The sequence below is a fragment of the Lissotriton helveticus genome, chromosome 5_1, assembly GCF_964261635.1.
Source record: "Lissotriton helveticus chromosome 5_1, aLisHel1.1, whole genome shotgun sequence".
Taxonomy (NCBI): domain Eukaryota; kingdom Metazoa; phylum Chordata; class Amphibia; order Caudata; family Salamandridae; genus Lissotriton; species Lissotriton helveticus.
Window position 1 is genome coordinate 243,730,296 of NC_136065.1, and position 22,672 is coordinate 243,752,967.

At 47.6% G+C, this 22,672-nt stretch overlaps 1 long non-coding RNA gene across 1 annotated transcript in view; it reads left to right on the plus strand.

The window, feature by feature from the left end:
• The window catches only part of LOC144754394 (uncharacterized), a 111,140-nt gene extending 91,632 nt beyond the window's left edge, over nt 1-19,508 (plus strand). The window contains exon 3 of the long non-coding RNA XR_013594719.1: nt 18,519-19,508. This is a non-coding gene — a long non-coding RNA (uncharacterized LOC144754394). The remainder of the gene's footprint in view (nt 1-18,518) is intronic.
• Nucleotides 19,509-22,672: the final 3,164 nt, after the last annotated feature.

The window sequence follows — 22,672 nt, forward strand, 5'->3', positions numbered from 1 at the left end:
CGGATGAAAGGCCTTCAGTGCCAAGTGAACAGCTCTGAGCTCCAGGAAATTGATGTGGTACGTGGACTCCATCGGGGACCACGTCCCTTGAATCTGTAGGTCTTCGGAGTGCGCTCCCCAGCCCTGGAGAGAAGCATCCGTCACGATAGTCTGAGTGGGAATGTCCTTGTGGAAGGGAACCCCTTGGAGGAGATTCTCCGCTGAACACCACCACTTCAGAGACTGAAGAGCATGTAGAGACAGTCGTATCTCGTCGTCCCAAGATCCTCTCCTCTGGTCCCACTGATCCTCCAAGCACTCCTGCAGCGGTCTCATGTGCAGCCGCGCATGTGGCGTCAGGAAGATACAAGAGGCCATCGAGCCCAGTAGAGAAGACACCGTCCTCACAGTAGTAGATGGAGTCGTCAAAAGAGCCTGAGCCTTCCGAAGGAGTGATAACCGTCGCTCCTCCGAAGGAGACACGCTTGCTGACAGCGTATTGATGGAGGCTCCCAAGTACTGAATGCACTGGACCGGAGTCGGGACCGACTTGGACATGTTGATGTGCAACCCCAGCTTGAGCTTCCGAGAAGGAGGAGGCCTTGATCAACCAATCGTCCAGGTACGGGTAGACAAACACCTTGTTCTTCCTCAGGTGTGCCGCTACCACCGCCATGCACTTCGAGAACGTTCTGGGCGCAGACTTCAGCCCGAACGGAAGTACCGTGTACTGATAGTGATTGGTGCCGACTTGAAATTGCAGTAACTTCCTGTGTTTGCATGCAATGGGCACATGGAAGTATGCATCCTGTAGGTCTATGGCACATAGCCAGTCTCCCCGTTGCAACTGAGGATAGATCTGATGCAACGACAGCATGCAAAACTTTTCTCTGCGAATCCACTTGTTTGCCTGTCGCAAGTCCAGAATGGGCCTGAACACGTTCCTGTCCTTCTTGCGGACCAGAAAGAACCGGGAGTACAGACCTCTTCCTCTTTGAGACAGAGGTACGTCTTCTATCGCCCTTTTCCTTAACAGGATATCGGCCTCCGCCTGGAGCTCGCGCAGCTGATACTGCGAGCTGACCGGGGGAATCGATGGAGGAGGGCTGGTGAACCGAAGACTGTATCCATTGCAAACAATATTCAGCACCCACTTGCCCTGAGTAATTTTTCTCCACTCTGCCAGAGAAAATTGAACGCTTCCCCCCACCGGAGCGGGTAACGGACGAAGGGGAAGTAACCGCTCAGGGTCGAGACCCGGCCGGGCCCTTGTTCACGGTAGAGGACTGCTGTCCACCTCTACCCCTCTGGCCTTTCTGGAAGGGTCTCCGGAACTGCTGCTGTTTTTGCTGCTGCTGCTGTTGTCCCGAAGACTGTCCTCTTCCTTTCCCCTGCGAGCCGAACCGCCGTTGGAACTGGCGGTAGGGTTTCTTGTCCTTGGGCTTCTCCAAGCCCACAGCCGTCAGGGTTTCTGCCTCGGCCTTCATCCGGGCCATTTCGTCGTCTGCGTGTTTCCCGAATAGCGTCTCACCGGAAAACGGCAGATTGGCCACTCGCTGTTGCGCCTCAGGCTTGAGTGACGTAAGCCTGAGCCACGCATGGCGGCGTTGGTTGATACCGTGGCAGTAGCCATGTGCGGCCAACAGGGAGATATCCGCCGCGGCGCTTATGGCCTGGTTCGAGACCAGCATCCCTTCCTTGACAATTTCCATGAAGTCCTCCTTCCTGTCACGCGGGACAAGGTCCGCGAACTGTTCCATGGAATCCCACAGCGCACGGTCGTACCGTCCTAGCAACGCCGAGTCGCTGGAAGCCTTCATAGTAGTGGAAGAAGTCCCACACGCCTTCCTTCCAGCCGAATCAATCCAGCGGCTCTCCTTATCCGGAGGTAGAATGTAATTTCCTGGCCGCCGTCACTATCACTGAATCTGGCACTGGGTCCATCCGTCGGAAGGCCGGGTCCGAGTCAGGCGCCCTGTACTTCTTCAGAAGTCTGGATGGAGCTGCCTTCACCACCGCTGGCGTAAGAAAAAGCTCTTCCGCAGGTTCGACCAGTCCTGGCACCAACGGCAGTAGAGGGCGAGACAGGTGCTTCTTGTGCAAAGTCTCAAATATCACGGACGTCGTAGGTGTAGGAGCCGTCACCGTGATACCCAACTTCGCAGCCCCCCTCAGGAGAACCTCCTGGAATGTACCGATGTCGTCGATCGGAGACACCCTAGTCTCCGGGGAATCCGACAAAGTAGGCGAATAGGAACGGGTCCTAGAGGTAGTACGGGACCTGGACCTATGCCTCCTATGGCGATGTCTAGATCTCGTGGAGGACCTGTGTCTACTCCTCGATCTGTCTCTCCGCCTGGAGCGCGACCTCGATCTTCTAGGTCTGGGACGTTCCGCCGGTTTCCCCGGGGCGGACGTCTTGGGCTTGGGAGGTTCCTTAGACTTAGGAGTCTTCTTAGGAGGAGTCGGAAGCCTGGGCAACGAGACCGACCTCGGTGAAACCGGAGGCGGCTTGTCTGGCACAGGGGTCCTAGGTCCTGTTGGAAGTGGCGGCAGAGGAGGCAACGGAGGAGGGGTTGGAGCCCTCGGAGGAAGACCTCTTGGCAACGGAGGAGGAGGCGGAACAGTCGTCTTCGGAGTATACACCTCCGAGTACACCGATCCTGGTGACCCGCCATCCTTTCCGGACTGAGGGGAGCCCCCCACAGTCCTAGGCCTGCCTGCACGACTCCTCGACGTCGAAGAATGGCGTCGAACGTAGATCCCTCGACGTCGAGCGCCCCTTCGGCGTCGACCGTCTTCCATGCTTCGGCGTCGAACGGCTTCTATGCCTCGACGTCGATCCCGACCATCTCGACGACGATCCTTTATGTCTCGACGGCGATCTTTTGCGCCTCGACGGCGACCTCGACGGCGACCTTGTCCGCCTCGACGGCGACCTCGACCGCCTCGACGGCGACTTCTTCTTCGCCGGAGATCTCTTCTGCCTCGACGGCGATCTCTTCCGCTTCGACGGCGGCCTCGACGCCGAGGATCCCCTCGACGACGACGATGTCCTGTTCGTCGACGGCGATCGGCGGTGTCGCCTCGACGGCGAGCGCCGACGCCGATCACTCGACGTCGATGCCGAAGACGACGACGATGAAACCGTCACTGGGTTCGACGGCGGCCTGTGCAAGTCCCTCGATGGGCGACGTTTTCTCGACCCAGAGCCCTGGGGAGACTGGGAACCAGCCGTGGACCTCCCTCTCGACGTCGTGGTCAGTGCTACCGACCCAGACGGAGACTGGGGATGTTTGCTGGACTTCCTGCCCATGGGGAGCCCCCCAGAGGCCTCAGCATGGACAGATGAAGCCCCTCCAGACCCACCTGGCGCCTTCAGCCTTCTTTCCTCGAGGCCATGAAGTCTGATCTTCATTCTGTCTTTCATGGTCCTGCCAGAGAAGCCTTTGCAGATCTCACACTCCTCTGGAACATGGGAAGAGGGCAGGCAGAGGATACACACCTCATGAGGGTCTGACTTAGCCATCTTCCTGGAGCACTCCGGGTATTTGTCAAATAATGAAGGCATATTTGACATTAAAAGAGTGCAAAACACCAAGACGAAAAGCCCAAAAGTACTTAGAAAGCACTTAAATCGATTTTACAGTGAAAAAACACCAATAAACCCATGAAAAGGGAGAGCTCAATGCTCCAGGGTCCTGCTTGCAGGAGCCGGAAAAAAGAACTGAAAGTAACTGGGACCTGCAGGGCATTCTGGGATACTGTGAAGTTCTGGAAAGTTCAACAGACTACTTGTCTTGGCCTAGCCAAGATAAAAGATTTAAATAAACCGTCTATTCCAAAGCCAACACCTGACAGTAATATCACTACAGATGTTGAGATAGACGTATCCCATATTTTTAACCAAAACAGAACACATCCTGATTGGAAAAAATGGTTGATCTGGCCCACAGACACAAATAACTGTCAAGATAGATTCCTGAACAAAATACAGGGGTTAAATATGACCAGGCCAGACCCAAGATACTCCCAGAGACAACATCCAGGGATAGTCACAACATACAGTGTAGGGAAACTCTGCCTCGAATGGCTACAAAAATCCACACTGGCTGAAATTAAGCAACACTTGACTTTACTTAAAGACGGTGCTGACTTGCGTGATTTCATTCTGGGACCACCAAACAGCGTCAAAAATGTTTCATAGCGGCCGGTATATACGCTGCGTATAACGAAGCTTGGAAAGTAATGCAAATTGAAACAGCAGAAAAAATACGAGAAATTGATCGTATTAATTTGGAAAAATCACTTTCTGTTGTGGACCATGGGTTAATGACTCTATCCTCCAGAATATATTCACTGGACAGTATTGTATCATCTGCTATTGATATAATATGGAGAAGGGACTGGCTCCATACTAACAAGGACGCCTACCGTAGGTCGGTGAGATCTTACAAAGCCGCCTTGAGGTGCACCAAAGCCGCATATTATGACACCAGAATAAGGAATGCCACCAACTCAGCGAGAGAATCTTACCTCATCGCCAAAGAACTGCTGAAAATACCGGCGCCCCCTTCTTACAATTCATCTTCGCCGGACAGAAGCGATGAACTGGCAACCTACTTCGACTCTAAAATCACCCGTATCCTAGTCTCCCTCCCGCCTCCTAGTCTACCTAATCACATGTACTCTGACGCACTCACCAATCAGACAGGAAATATACTGCCCCCACAACTCACTGCCTTTAGGGCAGTATCATTGGACGAAGTAGGATCAGCCCTGGCCAAACTGAATAGCGGCTCCCCCCTTGACCCTGTACCAATCAGATTCCTGAAAGCAGTCGTTCCCACTATCCTCCCCACCATCACGGAACTCATCAACATCTCGCTATCCCAGGGCTCTGTTCCACCGAGCTGGAAGAGCGCTGTAGTTAAGGCTCTTCTCAAAAAGCCCCAACTAGACCCCTCCGACTTGGCCAATTATCGGCCAATCTCGCTCCTCCCCAGTATCAGCAAAATAGCCGAGAAACTGGTAAACGTCCAACTGTCCCAGTTCCTTGAATCAAACAACCTTCTACGTCGGTCCCAAACTGGGTTCCGCCCTGGCCACGGTACAGACACCGCCCTCCTCGCTGTCATCGAGGAGGCTAGGTGCATTCTGGATTCAGGAGGGTCAGTGGCAGTGATCCTCCTGGACCTCAGTGCAGCCTTTGACACGGTGAATCACCGTGTCCTACTCCACCGGCTGGCCATGGCGGGACTCGCGGACACGGCGCTTGCGTGGATAGAATCTCTCCTATCAGGCCGCTCTTTCCAGGTATGGGACGGCAATTCCCGCTCAGCCCCTTTCCCCCTCACTAGTGGAGTTCCCCAGGGGTCGTCATTAAGCCCTACTTTGTTCAACGCTTATATGGCCCCCCTTGAGGATGTCGTCTCCCCTTTCGGAATCAAGATAGTGAGCTATGCGGACGACACGCAACTGGTCGTCTCACTCTCTCATCTTGACAATCACCCGGACAATCTGTTGAACTGCCTCCAGGAAATCCACCACTGGATGTGCGAGTCATCATTGAAGCTCAACGGATCGAAAACCGAAGTCATGCTCATGGGCAAGAAATGGTCCACCATCCCACCTTCGGTCTGGCCAGACGCTTTCGGTGAGGTGCCCTCCCCGAAACCAGAAATCAAGACCTTGGGAGTCTGGCTTGAACCGGAGTTGTCCATGAAGACCCAGGCAGCCAAAACAGCAGGCACCTGCTTCGGACTTATGCGTTCCATCCGTAAAATCCTCCCACTACTCCCGCCCCTATCTAGGAAACTCTTGATTCAAGGTTTGATCCTTGCCCGGCTAGACTATAGCAATGCTGTCTATCTGGGAGCCCCTAAATCTACCCTGGCCAAACTCCAGCGAACTCAAAACGCGGCAGCCCGGCTCCTTATGGACCTCCCTTCCAGAACCTCTGCCAGACCAGCGCTGAAGGCCCTACATTGGCTTCCAGTGCGGCAGAGGGTAGAATTCAAGGCGATGTGCACTGCCCACAAACTCCTCAATGGTCTTGGCCCTTCTATCCTGAGAGACATGGTCACCCCCTACAAGGCCCCTAGACTCCTACGCTCTGACAACGAACGCCTGGCCACCGTCCCGAGATTCAGGAAGGCACGCACTGGCGGTAGACGGTTCGCAGTAAAAGCGTCTGCAGGATGGAACTCACTCCCCCGCTTCCTGCGACTGGAACCCTGCCACCTCCTCTTCCGTAAAAAACTGAAAACTCTGCTTTTCCCCAAATAAGCTCCCCTTCCCCCTCTGGTCTTCACTTGTATCATTAGCGCGGGGATGCCTCCGGGTCACCAGGCGCTTTATAAATCGCTAAATAAATAAATAAAAATATAAATAAATAAATAATAGAGCAGGACTTACTAATGTTACAACACGGTCAGTCCCAATTACGTTCTATTGTACAGCTTGGCTGGACGTTGCAAAATCTGCGTTCAGGCTACGTACCATGGCGTTTAATCAACACAACGTCCTTATTCTCTATCTTTAACCTTACTGATAAACAAATCAGTTTGTCACAAAAAGGAGCAGACTATACGATTCTGAGCATTGAAAAACTTGAGAGATTACCATTGACAATGTCAGAAAAACCTGTCATTGAATGGATAATACACGGAATAATCATAATTCCGATTACAACTTTCCAATTTAAATACTGCCAAGAGTATATACCAGCCGGCCAGTATGAAAGGTTGGGTAAAGGGTACATCAAGTCAACATGGAAATTACCCGATACACACACATGCTACAGTGAAAAGAAAAAGAATGTATTTCTTAGTGGTAACAAATGTAAAAGATCACTAAGCGGTACACTTCTTTGTGAAGGCATTAACCTGCATGGAGCTTGCGAATGGTCTTCAAATAACCTTTCATGTCACCAGCAAGGCACACCTGCAACACAGATAGAGCCATTCTTTAGACAACTTTCTAACGGGAGTTATATTCTAATAAATGACCACAGCTGTTGTGGCATGGTGCCAGGAAAAGCCTATCTCGTCAGCGTGAGTTCCATGGTCACTTGCTGTATGCAAGTATTGTATCCAAACAGCACTCCAGATACGGAGGCAACAATTTGGCCTTCTTTGAATATCTCTTCTATTCGAATTGATACTTTAAGCAGAATAAAGTCTGTTCTTTTACAGACAACTGTGCCCTTAACGTCATCAAAAGAAACGTATGATCTGCAAGTTGCAAGGACAACGGCAGAGATACATACCCTTTTACCTACAAATTGCCCCGTGCATTTCGTAGAAATGCTAAGCCAAATCCTAAATATGTCAGATACCAGTGGTATCCCACATGTATTTAAGACAATTTTTTCGGGACTGTTAACACCCTTCGAAACAGTCCTGGGCATTTTTCCTAATTTTGTCCATTCTGTCTTTGGCGGCCTACCACTTCTTTTGGGACTCGTAGCAGGAATTTTATTTTTGATCCTTCTGCTCCGATATGGCAAGCCAAGTCGCAGACAAGACTCCAGCAACGATGGAAGAAACTATCCTAGCTATACGCTATCGGGACCGCATAACTAAAGTCCTTGGATTAGCCCGGCTAAGAGACCTGAATATGACCTGGTTTCTTTCATTCAGACCCATCTGGCAGAATTGCATCTTACCTGTGCTTTGATGTATGCTATGCGGAGAAGAATGCGTGTTGGACGTCTGTCTTACACTACCATCAGCAGTACCATTGGATACAGATACTTTGCTAAGTCCTGTAACGGCTCATGCATCATGTTGTCCCCAGCGGCTACCCATTCTGATGACGGCATTCGTTGAGACTTCGAAACTAAAAATCGAAAAAAATCCCTTCAATGGCCATATACTTCAGTTGTGTGCATGCATCAATACATATCAAAAACTAGTGACAGAAGGAAGGTAATACTAAACAGAACTCATTCAAAAAATTTTATTTATTATTTCTCTTTTTTGTAAATATAAATTCATATAAGAATCGTTATAAATCAGACAAATCTATAAAAAAAACACATCAATTCATTATACAAGTTCATGAAAGACACAATAGAATTATAAAAATAAACAACAAATAAATATATATCCCCCATGGTGTCAGACATACAACCAACTAACTCTCGTGCTACCAAGCATACTACAGTCAAACCTCATACATTGATGAAAAAAGGAACTGGTAAACAATTAGCCAGATCACACAGCTAAAATTGTTCAAGGGCTACAGAAAAGGAATAACGGCCCTTGTAGCAGGTCTACGCGCGTTTCGGTGGTTCAAACCACCTTCATCAGGACCTTGTTCATCGTTTAGTGCAGAACCCGGGGATCAGACAGGACAAAAAACCTAAAAAGGAGAATAAATCTGTCACTCAAACTTCCACAAATTAAGTTTTATAAAAAGGCATAAGACATTCACTATTGCAGTTAAACTACGTGGGCTCATCAACGTGACACAAGTAAGATCCTATACTATGTTAGTTCAGAGAACATGATATAACTGGCTTCATAGCACTGCAAAGAAGAGACCTGTTGGGCCAAGAATACCTATTCACTCTCAGGGCATGTTACTGGCTAGATAATAAGCACCAGATAAGAAGGACACACAAATTGGCTGTTTACATGGGAGCCTGTCCTCAGGTAAGGGGTCAGAGACTCACAGTAGCGCAGTTGTACATTGTCTATACTTACAGAAAGAGCACAGTGAATATTTCTCTTTTTTAAGTACGATTATAGAGGTCACATGAAGGACCAGATCAATTGAACAGCATCTACAAAGGAATCAAGGGAGGCTGTCAATAGACATGTAATGGCGACTTGCTGAAACTCTCACATGTCCCAGATTAAGTAGGGCTTACCAATAGCGTCGTTCATGATGGGAACAAACAAGGCATATGAGACTCAGGACTTCATCCGTATCGATGGCTACAGGGAGAATGTAAACGCCATGATGTACACCTCTTGTTTTGGTTACGCTACATTCAAGCATGTAAATTGTAAGCTGTATACGCACTGAAACATTGACCTAAACTATAGTTTCTTGGTTTAGCGGGATTATTTATTTTTCCACGTTTACATCGGAAATTATTCCCCTAGTCCGATACTAGTAAGATGCACGTTTTCCTGAAGTCCTATGTTTGTGTTGATATTTGGAAACCTCTGCTATCTGACGTCCACTTCCCGCGGGATTGGAACGCCTTTGAAGGTGTATAAATCATGGCGGGTCCGAAGCGTCTTTTCACCAAGGGGCGCAGTGACGGAGAAGAATTTTGGCGCGTCGCCACGGACCTTAAGGTAGGCGTTTGTGTCACGGAGTTACGCTGGAGGAACTCCCGGCTTTAGCGCTAGGACAGGGCATTTCGAAGTTTCGGCGCTCTCGTGGTTAACCCATGATCAGTGTACTGACCCAGTTCTGTTAGCCAGTTAAGGATCAGGCAGTAATTTTCGTTTCTGCCAGTCCGACAAACAGTACAGGGCACCCCATCCTGCCAGCGCGGGATGTCATATGTAATAAGATTAACGCGAGACCGGGCATGTCATTCTTGCAGTGTCGGCGTTTTTGTTACCAACACGATGAGTGGGTATAGATGCAATGTACTAACTTAGGAGTGTCAGTCGTCTAAGAAATAGGCTGCAATGTGCGCTGTTGCCAGTCCGTGAAACAGCACAGGGCTTTTTAATCTGCCGGCGCGTGATGTTATGTCTCAAGAGTCTACGTGATACTGATACCCGGGTTGCCAGTTGTTTACTTACACCAATGTATCTGGCAACATGAATAGTCCGTATCTATCTTCCTCTACTTAGATATGGACATTTGCACGCCCTCAAGATAGGTCGCCGATCCAACTGGCAACTCGTATTATCTCTTGCCAGACCCTGCCCAAACCCTAACAGCGAGTAACGTTTTCTCTTCCTCTTTAGAGTCGTTGGCATACAAGAAAGCAGCTTACCAATGGACTGTGTTTCTACTGGTTATATAAGTAAGCCTACACCTTTTCTTCCTTCTTTGGCTTTATTGTTCGTTGCTATCTTGGACATGCATATGAAGTGTAGTGCGTCAGTGCTTACTGGACTCTTGTGTTAATTTTTTCTTCCTTGCACAGATTAAGAAATAACAGTACTTAGTCCCCTCGCCGTCAGCCCTAATCAACTTGAGATCTTGTTTTTAAACACAACACATTGCTGTATTTCGTGAAGTTCCACTGAACAAGGACACACTGCGACCGCCTTGGTAGGTCTCTGTCAGTGTGAAATAAGGATGAGTGTCGATAGGCAGCATACATACGTTATGTTTTTCTCGTTATTTGTGCATAAATTATGACATCATGGCGTTTACATTCTCCCTGTAGCCATCGATACGGATGAAGTCCTGAGTCTCATATGCCTTGTTTGTTCCCATCATGAACGACGCTATTGGTAAGCCCTAGTTAATCTGGGACATGTGAGAGTTTCAGCAAGTCGCCATTACATGTCTATTGACAGCCTCCCTTGATTCCTTTGTAGATGCTGTTCAATTGATCTGGTCCTTCATGTGACCTCTATAATCGTACTTAAAAAAGAGAAATATTCACTGTGCTCTTTCTGTAAGTATAGACAATGTACAACTGCGCTACTGTGAGTCTCTGACCCCTTACCTGAGGACAGGCTCCCATGTAAACAGCCAATTTGTGTGTCCTTCTTATCTGGTGCTTATTATCTAGCCAGTAACATGCCCTGAGAGTGAATAGGTATTCTTGGCCCAACAGGTCTCTTCTTTGCAGTGCTATGAAGCCAGTTATATCATGTTCTCTGAACTAACATAGTATAGGATCTTACTTGTGTCACCTTGATGAGCCCACGTAGTTTAACTGCAATAGTGAATGTCTTATGCCTTTTTATAAAACTTAATTTGTGGAAGTTTGAGTGACAGATTTATTCTCCTTTTTAGGTTTTTTGTCCTGTCTGATCCCCGGGTTCTGCACTAAACGATGAACAAGGTCCTGATGAAGGTGGTTTGAACCACCGAAACGCGCATAGACCTGCTACAAGGGCCGTTATTCCTTTTCTGTAGCCCTTGAACAATTTTAGCTGTGTGATCTGGCTAATTGTTTACCAGTTCCTTTTTTCATCAATGTATGAGGTTTGACTGTAGTATGCTTGGTAGCACGAGAGTTAGTTGGTTGTATGTCTGACACCATGGGGGATATATATTTATTTGTTGTTTATTTTTATAATTCTATTGTGTCTTTCATGAACTTGTATAATGAATTGATGTGTTTTTTATAGATTTGTCTGATTTATAACGATTCTTATATGAATTTATATTTACAAAAAAGAGAAATAATAAATACAATTTTTTGAATGAGTTCTGTTTAGTATTACCTTCCTTCTGTCACTAGTTTTTGATATGTATTGATGCATGCACACAACTGAAGTATATGGCCATTGAAGGGATTTTTTTCGATTTTTAGTTTCATTGTTTCTCCCCTCTGTCCCTTGGCCACATTCGCTCTTTGAGGGGGTCCCATTGTACATGTTACATTCGTTGAGACTTCACCACTACGATTAGGGGGTAGTGAAGTACGAGGTGAGAGCAGCATCACCCAGGTACGACCTTCTGTGAGCATTTGCTGATCCTGACATCGATGATAGCAATCATTCTCACAACTGTACTGTTTCGGCATTTTCAAATTTGGTCGAACTTTCACCTGATGTCGTAGACCAATTTTTTGAGAGTCTGTCTGAAATGATGTTCTCCCTGAACAGAAAGAATAACTTTTAAAGCAACGAGCACACAGCGTTCCCTGAACTCTGAATTCGGCTTTCAGCTTTGATAAACAAAAGCTACTGAAAACATTTGGAACTGTTTTTCCCCAGAAAACAATTTTTTTTTCTCCAATTTCAAAATATTTACCTTTTTCTGGCACATGTACTCTGCTTAAAGTAGAACTATTCTTATAGAACAGAGCTTCTATTTTAGGAACTCTAGAGACAATATTTTACCTCAGCCTCTAGCACATGTACAGCATTTTGTATTAATATGTGATGGAATGGTCTCGACCTTCTTTTCTGTATTAAGAGCCATTTCATGTGTAAATTTTCGCAATTCATTCAGCTGATATATATATGCATTTTTTAACTGAATGATACCACTGCTTGAAAAGTGTACAGTACCAATACTCATTTTCGTGTATTACCATATACCATTTCAATATGCAAATTTATGTATTTTGGGGTGGGTTGGAAAACACATGCATCATTATATGTTTACTATTGCTTAGTTTTAAGTAATGAGGGACATTAGATCGTGGAGTGGGTGTTGTAGTTCTATCTAGGACCCTAATTCAATATTCCTGATTCATGCCCTTATGTGGTTATAATAAATAATATCCTTATAAAGGCATAAGAATCATATCCATATTTAGTCATAGCCCATGCTGTCCAAATTAAGCAAGGCTACTTCCCCAGGCTCCTAGAAAGTACAACGAGTTCTGTAAACAAACCAAACCTCCAGCAACCTGGGAATTCCCCATTGCTTTTGTTTTGATTTCGTCCTAGAACTCCTGTGAGCACTGTAAGAACGGCCAGTTCTTAGTGACATCTTTATTGACGTCTTATGTCCAACCTTACGTCAAACCCGGCACCTTTCAGGTATAAATATACCAACGTTGCCTTAAGCAAACACACGGTGGTGGTTTTGGAGCAGAGCGGCTATCTACTTGCCCGAGAGCCCAGCTGATGCGAGAGCCCATGGACGCCGCCCCTCCCCTTTGACGCACTGAGATGCTGTCTTTTCTCCTGCCGAGAAATCCAGCTCCGGCGTTTCCAGATACCCTCGCGGGTTACTGGGATATCGAGTCCTGAGAGAGAGATACCAGACCTCCTGCTTTCTAATACCCAGGTACGGAGCTGACTAAACCCTTTAAGAGAATTCTTGATTCAGATTCCTTGGCAAAACCAACTTAACTTAAACTGCTACTTACTTACTCCTTCCCACGTATTAGGCTTAGGTCAGGTACACCGGGGTAGGCGTATTTAGAAACACCAGTTGAGTACGTTAGTCAATGTATATTTGTATGTATATATTTTATCTATTTTAAGTATCATATGGCTAAGAAACCATATCAATGCTTTTACAGTATTATTTCATAATACTCCTTTTACTGTACGCACTTTACTTTATGCTAAGTATTGCAATTGTGGCAATTAATTTCTCTTGTATGAGAGAGAAGACTGCTCAATAAATAACACCTTTTATTGAAAACGCCCATCTCTCTTTTCTCTACACTTTGGTGAAACTAAGTATGCACACTTGACTGAGTGAAATAGCTGTCTATTGTTTTCACACGACTCTAGAGATACACTCTTATTCTGAGGGAGCAAAGTTGTCATGTTTTATGGTTGTCAGAAGCTAATCCCTACTTTTCTATCCAGGGAGGTTAAACTCCTCGTTTATTCGAGAAAGTTTCTAGTGACCTTTGAGCTAGCTGGCAAACCTTACGTCTAATATAGTCAGTAGAGACCTAGTCGACCTCAGTCCTACGTCTACACTGCTGAATATATTATTCCAATGCGCAGAGCCTATTGGGAATATAGGAACTACACTACAGTTGCAGCTATCAGAAGTGGCTCAATTCTCTTCATGGCTCTGATTTTCTCCCCAAGCAGCCAACTCCAGAAAGACTTATTGTACAGGCTTCAACTAATTAGGGAAATGATAACTCATTTCCTACCACTGCTCCGGATAAAGAATCCGTGAATGCAGTCTGCCTTTTGAGCCAATATAGCCGCCCCCCCCGCCCCCCCACAAACATTGCCAGCGAGATATAGCCCGCTGTGACAGTGGATCTTAGGGCCTCATGATGGACACCATGCCCCCAAATATGTTATCTGCAAAGGTCTGGATACCAGACTTTGACGGGTCTCAACTTTTGTGGAGAACGTGGACTCTGCTTTGGAATGCATTTAAGACAGCAGAGGTACCTTGAGTTCCTCTGGGCTGCTGACTGAAGCCAAACAATTTCTCAACCAGTTAAGGAAATGAATGTGCTATTCCATAGAGCTGTGTATAAAGATAGCTTTCCCTGCCATTATTTAAACAGACCCCCCAGTCCTTTCAGGGCTGCAGACAGATCCACCTGGAAACACGGAGGCCAGCAGGGCCACCAGTCTTTCAAGCCTTCTTCCCCTGCTACAACTCACAACAAACCATTTTAGTTTGCCTTGGCGACACATGCTCCACCCATGGGGGCAAGATTTAAAATTTCCTTCTGGGTTGTGAATTGATAACATGGGCGTTGCAAACTGCTCTTTCCTTCCAACCCCCCCTTCCCACCCAATATTTCTGAGATGCTGAAATGAATTTCAGCAGAACATCTGTCGATCCTGCCACAGGTGTGTTGCTCTCAAATAATGCCGTAGAGGGGGTACCTGACTTGAAGAAAGGTTAGGATATTGCTGTTTCCTTATCAAGACAAGCATTTACAATGCAATGGTCTCTGCATTATTAAAGGTAGAGCGATTGCCATTGCTCATTACATTAAAAAAAAAATGTTTTAAATCATAAATAAATGGCATTGTCATTTACAATGCAATAGCTTAATAGCTCGCAAATGCATGACCTATTGCATTTACACCCACACAAAGCCACACATACAGAGCCAGACACCCACACAGAGCCACAGACACACACACAGAGCCACACACACACACAGAGCCACACACAAACACCCAGAGCCACACACAAACACCCAGAGCCACACAGACACCCAGAGCCACATACACACACAGGAGAGCAAGCACAGCGAGGGGGCAGGAGAGCAAGTACAGCGAGGGGGCAGGAGAGCAAGCACAGCGAGGGGGCAGGAGAGCAAGGGAAGCAAGCACAGCCAGGGGGCAGGGAAGCAAGCACAGCCAGGGGGCAGGGGAGCAAGCACAGCCAGGGGGCAGGGGAGCAAGCACAGCCAGGGTGCAGGGGAGCAAGCACAGCCAGGGTGCAGGGGAGCAAGCACAGCCAGGGGGCAGGGGAGCAAGCACAGCCAGGAGGCAGGGGAGCAAGCACAGCCAGGGGAGCAAGCGGTGGCAGGGAAGCAAGCACAGCCAGGGGGCAGGGGAGCAAGCACAGCCAGGGGGCAGGGAAGCTGACAATTAAGTGTTCGGAAACACCGGCTCAAATTAAGCACTGCACGCCTCCCTCATAAATACACTGTTTTCCTCTCAAATGGCTCACTAAGGTAAAAGCTTTCAGATGCTACCTGCAGATCACAAGCTCAAATTCTGACAAGACCAACTCAAACTTACATTTCTGAGGTCAGTAAACATAGTCCTATTTCGATATTATCAAAACATCTTATTTACAACTGATGGGGTCGGGTGGTGACAAAGTTGGAATATCACTAACTTTCACAGAAACCACAGGTGTGCTGGAAAATGTAAGAAAGGGTTGGCTTTGTTATTCAAGAGCCAAAACCGAAGCTTTTACTGCAACAGCGCGACTATTTTGGGAATGTACAAACCAGGATGCCCAGTATAAACATTTGTTTTCACGTAGCTAAAGTGGGGGAAGCAAGCTCTGAGGAAGGTAAAACCACAAGGGAGTATAACTGTGAGGAAAAGTCAGACTTCTAAAAAGTTTGAAAGGAAGGCGTTTTTCTGCTAATAAAACCTCATGACATCTGACCCGTAAGAAAATAGACATTTTATAAACGGTTTATCTGCGCCACAGGTGGCTTTAGCGTGCAGAATACTCCACGCTCTTGCACCTTGTATGTATATGCTGAAAGGTAACCATTTTACCGGCCTCGGAATGTGGTAAAGCAAACTCAGCCCTGCTTGTAAGCCAACCTGCATACTGCACAAGCGCCTGAAACATTGTAGTTGAAAATGTAGTTTTAAGACAAAAGTACAGTAACATATTCAGCAGTAAAAAATATAGTATGGAATTCGGCCTCTTCGATTCCCACGCACATTGAACTTGTGAAAGTGCTGTGGAAATATTTTTACTGCACAAATACACGTTTGAAACGTAGTACGTAATGAATAAACTGCTGCCTTTGAAAACTCTGATAGGGCGGTGTGTGTATCTGTGGCGGTTAAGGGCATGGGCTGAATATGAAGGAGAGAAGCAAGAACTTCGAAATATGTCCAAGTCCAAACGTGTTGTAGTAATTGTTGCCGAGACTGTGGGCAGGGGCTGCGGTGTGGGCGGCATGGGGCTGGGGTGGGCGCTCTGAGCCACGGGGTGGGCAGCAGGGGGCTGTGGTGGGCGCTCTGAGCCACGGGGTGGGCGCAGGGGGCTGTGGTGGCCGCTCTGAGCAAAGGGGTGGGCGCTCTGAGCGGGGACGGCTGCCGCTCGCTTCGGGTGACTGGTCTCACAGGCAGTTCACTGCACCGAGGACTCCTCTGGGGTTTGGAAAGCAGTCAGTCCCGCGTGCCTGTCTGCCTGGGAGGTTGTGCCGCCGTCCAGGTTTGGGATCTCACCTGCCCCTAGAGCCAAGAGCAGAGATCCGGGCAGAAAAAGGGTGCAGGCACAGAGGCTGGGGACATGGAGCTGCGCCAGAGCCAGCGTGCTCGCCACATCGGAGTCTGAGGAGAGACCGAGGGAGGGGGTTCAGGGAGCAGCGGAGACGTTGGGGCACCGAGGAAGGAGCAGCTGACTGAGCCCGGGCACCATGAGCTCGCCCTTCCCTCTGCCCCGGCCGCTGCGGCGCTCAGTCAGCCTGGCCCCCGCTCACACCGTGCGCCTTGTGGTGCTGGGGCAGAGCGCCGTGGGAAAGACCGGTAACTCGCTGCCTGCCAGCTGCGTGCGTTCATTGACCGTGTACTGGTTTATTCTGCTCTCTTTAAACACGAAGCGCAGGGTGCTGTCTGGCATGTAGGCCAGTCTGACCCCCAGACAGCACTAGGGCTGGGGAATCCGCTCCGCCAAACACTGCTTTGTTCTCTGTGCTGTAACATCAAGTTCCCCCCAGAAGTCTTACACACAAGCCGAGGCAGCATGGCCACTGGAGAGGGATGGAGGCCCAGGGGAGCGACGGAGAGCTGCGGCAGAGGGGGGGGGGGGGGGCGGGGGAGGCGAGAGTGCGACGGAGGAGGGCAGAGGGAAGGGGGAGGCGAGCGGAGCCGAGCAGCTTCTGAAAGCAGAAGGGAAGGGAGGCGAGCAGCTCCGGAAACACCACCACGTTTCTCCGAGGCGAGGCGGAAATGCCTCGGAGAAACACACGTCATTTTCGCATTCGGGGGAGTGTTTTTAGGTTTGAGTGACGGATGACGTCAAAGTAGAGAGAACGCAAAAACACACCCCGAATCCGAAAAAGATGGGGCTTCAACCAAGTGACGCCCCTCTCCTCCAATGGCTGGCCTCCATTAAGGAAGCCAGCCAATGGAGAAGAGGGGCGGGTTCAAGCCCCATAACTAAAACACATAAAATCTTCGGATTCCGCCCACTGTCCTCGACCTAAAAAAGGATTGGGGCCTCATGCCTATCTTGGCCTCCATCATCTAAATGTCTTCCTGAAGGAGAAATTCAAAATGCTCACATTGGCCCATATCCTAGCTGCTCTGTGCCTTGGCAACTGTAAGGGGTCCATGGATATGCCGGGGTGGATATTCTTCCGCATTATGCACTGGCCAAGAAGCAGCAGGCCCCCCCCCCAATGTCTGAGAACCCATTCCTCTAGTGTTGAGGCTGCTACCACTTCATTGGTGCGCAAAACATCCATCCTCGATAACTGCCGGACTGGAACTTTGATGTGGGTGCATACGTTCATGAAGCACTATTTCTTTAACAGCCATTTCCGGTGGGATGGACATTTCACCCACTTGGTTCCACAAGACTTTTTTGTCTGAACCCACAGACAAGGGGAGGAATCTGCAGACAGAAGAAACCATTAGAAGAACAAGTTACTTGCCTTTGGTAATACTCTTTCCAGTGGATAATCGATCTAACTGCAGATGCCTTACTGCTGTCCCATTTCCACATTCTGTGAAGTGGCTGTGTTTGTGGTTTTTTTTTAAAACAAATAGTCCAACATTAATGCTTGGCACACTGTACCAGCAATTGTTCACGACATGTCTGAGAGCGCAGTAAGTGAAAAATAAATAAAAAACTGACCTCAGAACCCAGAGGTGCTTTTATGCGGCTCCAATTGGTCATTTCCGAGGCAGTATGGAGCTGCATAATGCCACTTAATAGCATGCAGCAGCACTGCAATACAAATCTCAGGATCCAGTCTGGCACTGGGGTATTTTAAAAGGAGGAATATAGTCTGCCAAGAGTATCCACCAGAAAGACAATTATCAACAGTAACTTGTTCATCAACATCTTTAACGCTAAAACTTTTATGCCATATATTGTCCGCATGCAATGTCGAGTCACAGTCCAAGTCAAATACTAGCTGATATTAACATGGCATATGCTTTCACAATGGCATGCAAAGCAAACAATTTTTACATATAGGTAGATTGCAGTTGGCTACTTATAACTAATCTAGCATTTGATATGAATGATAATCACAGACAGCTGTCCGTTTTCTTCTTTAGAATTAACTCCAGGACCAGGCACCTACAATGTGGAAAAAGGATTCTTGGCAGTCAGACCCCGAACACGCAATACCCACATCCATGGCGAGAGAGGAATCAAGAAGCATGAGCTGGGACCATTTGCGTGCTTGTGAAGAAATTTGGAGATCTAAACATTTGCATTCTAATGTGTTTTATTTACACCACTAATATATATTACATAAGAGGGTAACATCAAAACGCTCTAAGAAAAGGCACACACACAATGATGTGCAATGAAATGTACGCAGATCAATAAACATACGAATCAGTTTACATATCACACACTGTGGCTGGCAATCTTTTAAAGTGGTGTGGCTTAAATAGCCACCTAAATTGCAACCCAATAGCAAATTAATGAAGACAGCATAACTGACTGTAAATGAGTCTAACCTAGTCATTGTAGAAAAAAAATATCAAGTAAAGCAATTAGGTCAAATAGCACATCCATCGGAAAAATTTACACATAACAACTTTGAAATATTTCACTTCTTTAATACTGTAGCAAACAGTCCTCCCTCTGGAAATTGGGGGTTCATTCCTCCTATAAATAGATCATATATCACAAGCAGTTTATCATCTTCTTTTCAGGATCTTTCTTCACTGCTGCTATTTTATACTGGCTGTTCGTGGTGTGGGGGGCAGTTCACTAAACAAAATATTAGTTTTTAATGAAAAAACACTGTTTTGTACTCAAATATAACTAAATGCAGCCACACCAGAAAAGGATAGCTGCCGTAGATTTTAAATGGAGGATTTTTTTTTTTTTTAAGGTCTCGTGACCTTAAATGCGCGCAAGCGCATTGAGGAACGAGAATTCAAGTGCTCAAAATGCTCATGAAACCACCAGCTTTTTGCTGGCGTTTTCATGCAGTTCATGTGAACCACGTGTTCAAACATGAACGCGCATCAGCCTCCCTCCATTTGCCGCACAGCACATCAAAGGGCTTCGCCCAGGGTGCGCTCTGCAGCTTCTCCTCCCCTAACTTCCTTGCATTTCTCCTCCCCCTCCCCAGCCAGCTTCCCCCAGGCCGTGTTCCCTCATCCCTTGCACCCCCTCCAATGATCGCACGTCACGACCAGAAGATTTGTTTTTTTAGAACCTCGTACAGCTCCTGCCTTGACTTTTCTTGCTCCGTCTCTTCTCCAATGTCTTCCTTCTCGTCCATGTCTCCCTGGTCTTGTTATCTGCCTTTTTTTTTTACCTCTACTTGTAATTGCACACATGTCACTTTTTCCTCTTGTTTTTGCTTCCGTTCCCCTTGCTCCTTCGGTCCCATATGTACGTCGTCCCTTTCTTCCTTCATCCCTTCCATTGTTTGTTGCTTCGTCTCTTACTTCCGCCCATACTCGCTTCCTCTCCCCCTTTCTTTCATCCCTTCCCTCTAGCTATCGTCCTTCCACCCCTCCTTCCTGGCCTGTCCCCTGCCTCTGTCACGAATGTTTTTTTCCTTTACCTCCTCGTGCCTCTTTTTCGGACTTTGTCTCTTTCCCTCTCTCTGGTGCGGGGCTTCTCGAGCCACAGGGGTGCCAAAGGGTCCCCAGAACACGTCACATAGAGAGATGTACGTCACTTCAATCCCCAGAACGAGAGATACATCCGAATGAGACTCGTCTCAGTAAACAAGCATTGGCATTGCCAATAGGTCTCGCTTGTGGGACCTTATAAGTATTTAGTTTTGCAGCACAATATGATGAGTGGCGTTGCGTGGGTGAGTGGCGTTGCGTGGGGTTGCGTGGGTGAGTGGGGTTGCGTGGGTGAGTGGGGTTGCGTGGGTGAGTGGGGTTGTGTGGATGCGTTGCATGTGTGAGTGGCGTTGCGTGGGTGAGTGGCGTTGCGTGGGCGAGTGGCGTTGCGTGGGCGAGTGGCGTTGCGTGGGCGAGTGGCGTTGCGTGGATGAGAGGAGGCGTTTTTAGATACATGAAGCCAAAATTACAAGTGAGCATGTTACAAAAGCAAACGTTACGTTACATGAGACAATAGTGACAGTTGTGCAAGTATCAAGAGCAACAAAATACAAGAGGTAGCAAACGATATGCAATAGCATATCTGAGGGAACACGGCCTGGGGGAAGCTGGCTGGGGAGGGGGAGGAGAAATGAAAGGAAGGCTGTGTTTGCGGGGAGGTGCTGGTGTGGGAGGGGGAGGTGCTGGTGTGGGAGGAGTGCTGCTACGGCAAGGCTGTGTTTGCGGGGAGGTGCTGGTGTGGGAGGGGGGAGGTGCTGGTGTGGGAGGAGTGCTGCTACGGCAAGGCTGTTTGTGGGGAGAGAGAGGGGAGGTGCTGGTGTGGGAGGGGGGAGGTGCTGGTGTGGGAGGAGTGCTGCTACGGCAAGGCTGTGTTTGCGGGGAGAGAGAGAGGGGAGGTGCTGGTGTGGGAGAGGGGAGGTGCTGGTGTGGGAGGGGGGAGTTGCTGGTGTGGGAGGAGTGCTGCTAGGGGAGGAGAAGCCCTGGCCGTGAATGCTCGTGCATGTTCACGTGAACTGCAAGAAAACGCCGGGCTGAAACCCCTTAGTTTGAAGAGGATTTTGCCGACATGAATTCGATCCTATCCATTCCTGCGGAATGGGACAGGCTCGACCTAAAAACATAAAGTGCACTAAATGGCCCAGTAATGACGTTTTGGAAAGAATCGAAAGCCCATAAACAAGTCTATTTGTACCATAATTGAAATGCCCTCCATATAAAGCAGTAAACCGGCACATTTCCACCCATTTAGACGGTGAGAGGAATAAGTAATGCCTCACAGGGGACGCTGGGAAGGGAACTGGGGGACACTTTAGGTGACATGTGCGGGGGGGGGGGCGTGGGCAGAAGAATGACCGTGCAGAACTAAATGCCAGAACACGCAGGGTAATCAGGAAAATGGTGAAATAATGGATCAGTCCTCATGTTCTAACACTTGACTGAGGCGTTAAAGGTGCTTGTGGGGGACGTGCTCTAAACAAGCATTTGCAATGCAATAGGTCTCGTTTTAACGCAAATTTAAGCTATAGGCCTTGTAAATGACAAAGCCTTTTATTTATGTTCCAAAAACCAGAACGCAAAAATAAAGGGCATTATCATTTACAATGCTAATGGTTCAGACTCGCGTAATTGCGAGACCTATTGCATTTCCAATGCTTGTTTTCTTTTACATTGGAACCGCTGCTTTTTTTTTTTGAGTAGGTCAAACAAATAAAGGGACTCATCCTGAATGCTATTTTAAGTGAAGCAGCAAACCCTAAACTGGGTTCCAGCAGGAGGGAAGTCACTGTAGGCCACTTATTAGCACAAAAACAAGAGACATTTTCCACTTTCTATGTGTGCTGCAGAATGCATCACACATAGAAAGGGGAAAAGCCTTGGAGAAATAAAGATATTTCGCCTCATTACACCTCACCTGGGGAGGCGTAGGATTGACACAGGTTTACACATGCTTCTAAATCTGGCAATGTATATAAAAAAAAAAACATGCAAGTTGCGAGGGAGCGCCCACCTCCCTTGCACAGAGTAAGGAAACAGCGCAAATATTCCAGATTTATGAAGCCATTCAGTCACACAATGTGGCTTCATAAGTCTCGAGTCTTGTGTACCGCATGTATCACTCATAAATATGCCCCTCAATGTCTAATCATGAGAAGTCAGTTTTCCATAATCGTTGATAGGTGGTTGCTGCTCAGCACCATTTCTCTCCGCAAGGCCACTTTACTAAATGTGTGTATTTTACGAGTGTGGAAGCATGCAGCGTTCACCCCTATTCTAAAATTATTTTAAAAGTCCTCTGTGGATCCAAATATTCACAGCAATTATCCATGAACCTAAACACTTGGAATGCAGGTTACTAAAGCTATTACAGCCTTTTTGGACAATAACTGCTCAGCCTGCATAGAATAGAAACTGCTCGGGTTGTAGTTGTATAATTGAGCTGGCCCCATGATGGAGGTAGAGTATCCTTGATATTTGTTACTTCCGATACCCTCTCCCACGTTGAACTCGCCACAGCACTATGACAATGGATAGCCTTGAGTTGGCTTCCTCCTTAGTTGCATTATCAAACTCAGTCAAAATTGCTTCCTACTCTAAGACAACTAAACAAACATGTGCCGCAGGGTTAGTCTTTGAGTCCCGCTCTACTTAACATTTATATAACCCTTCTA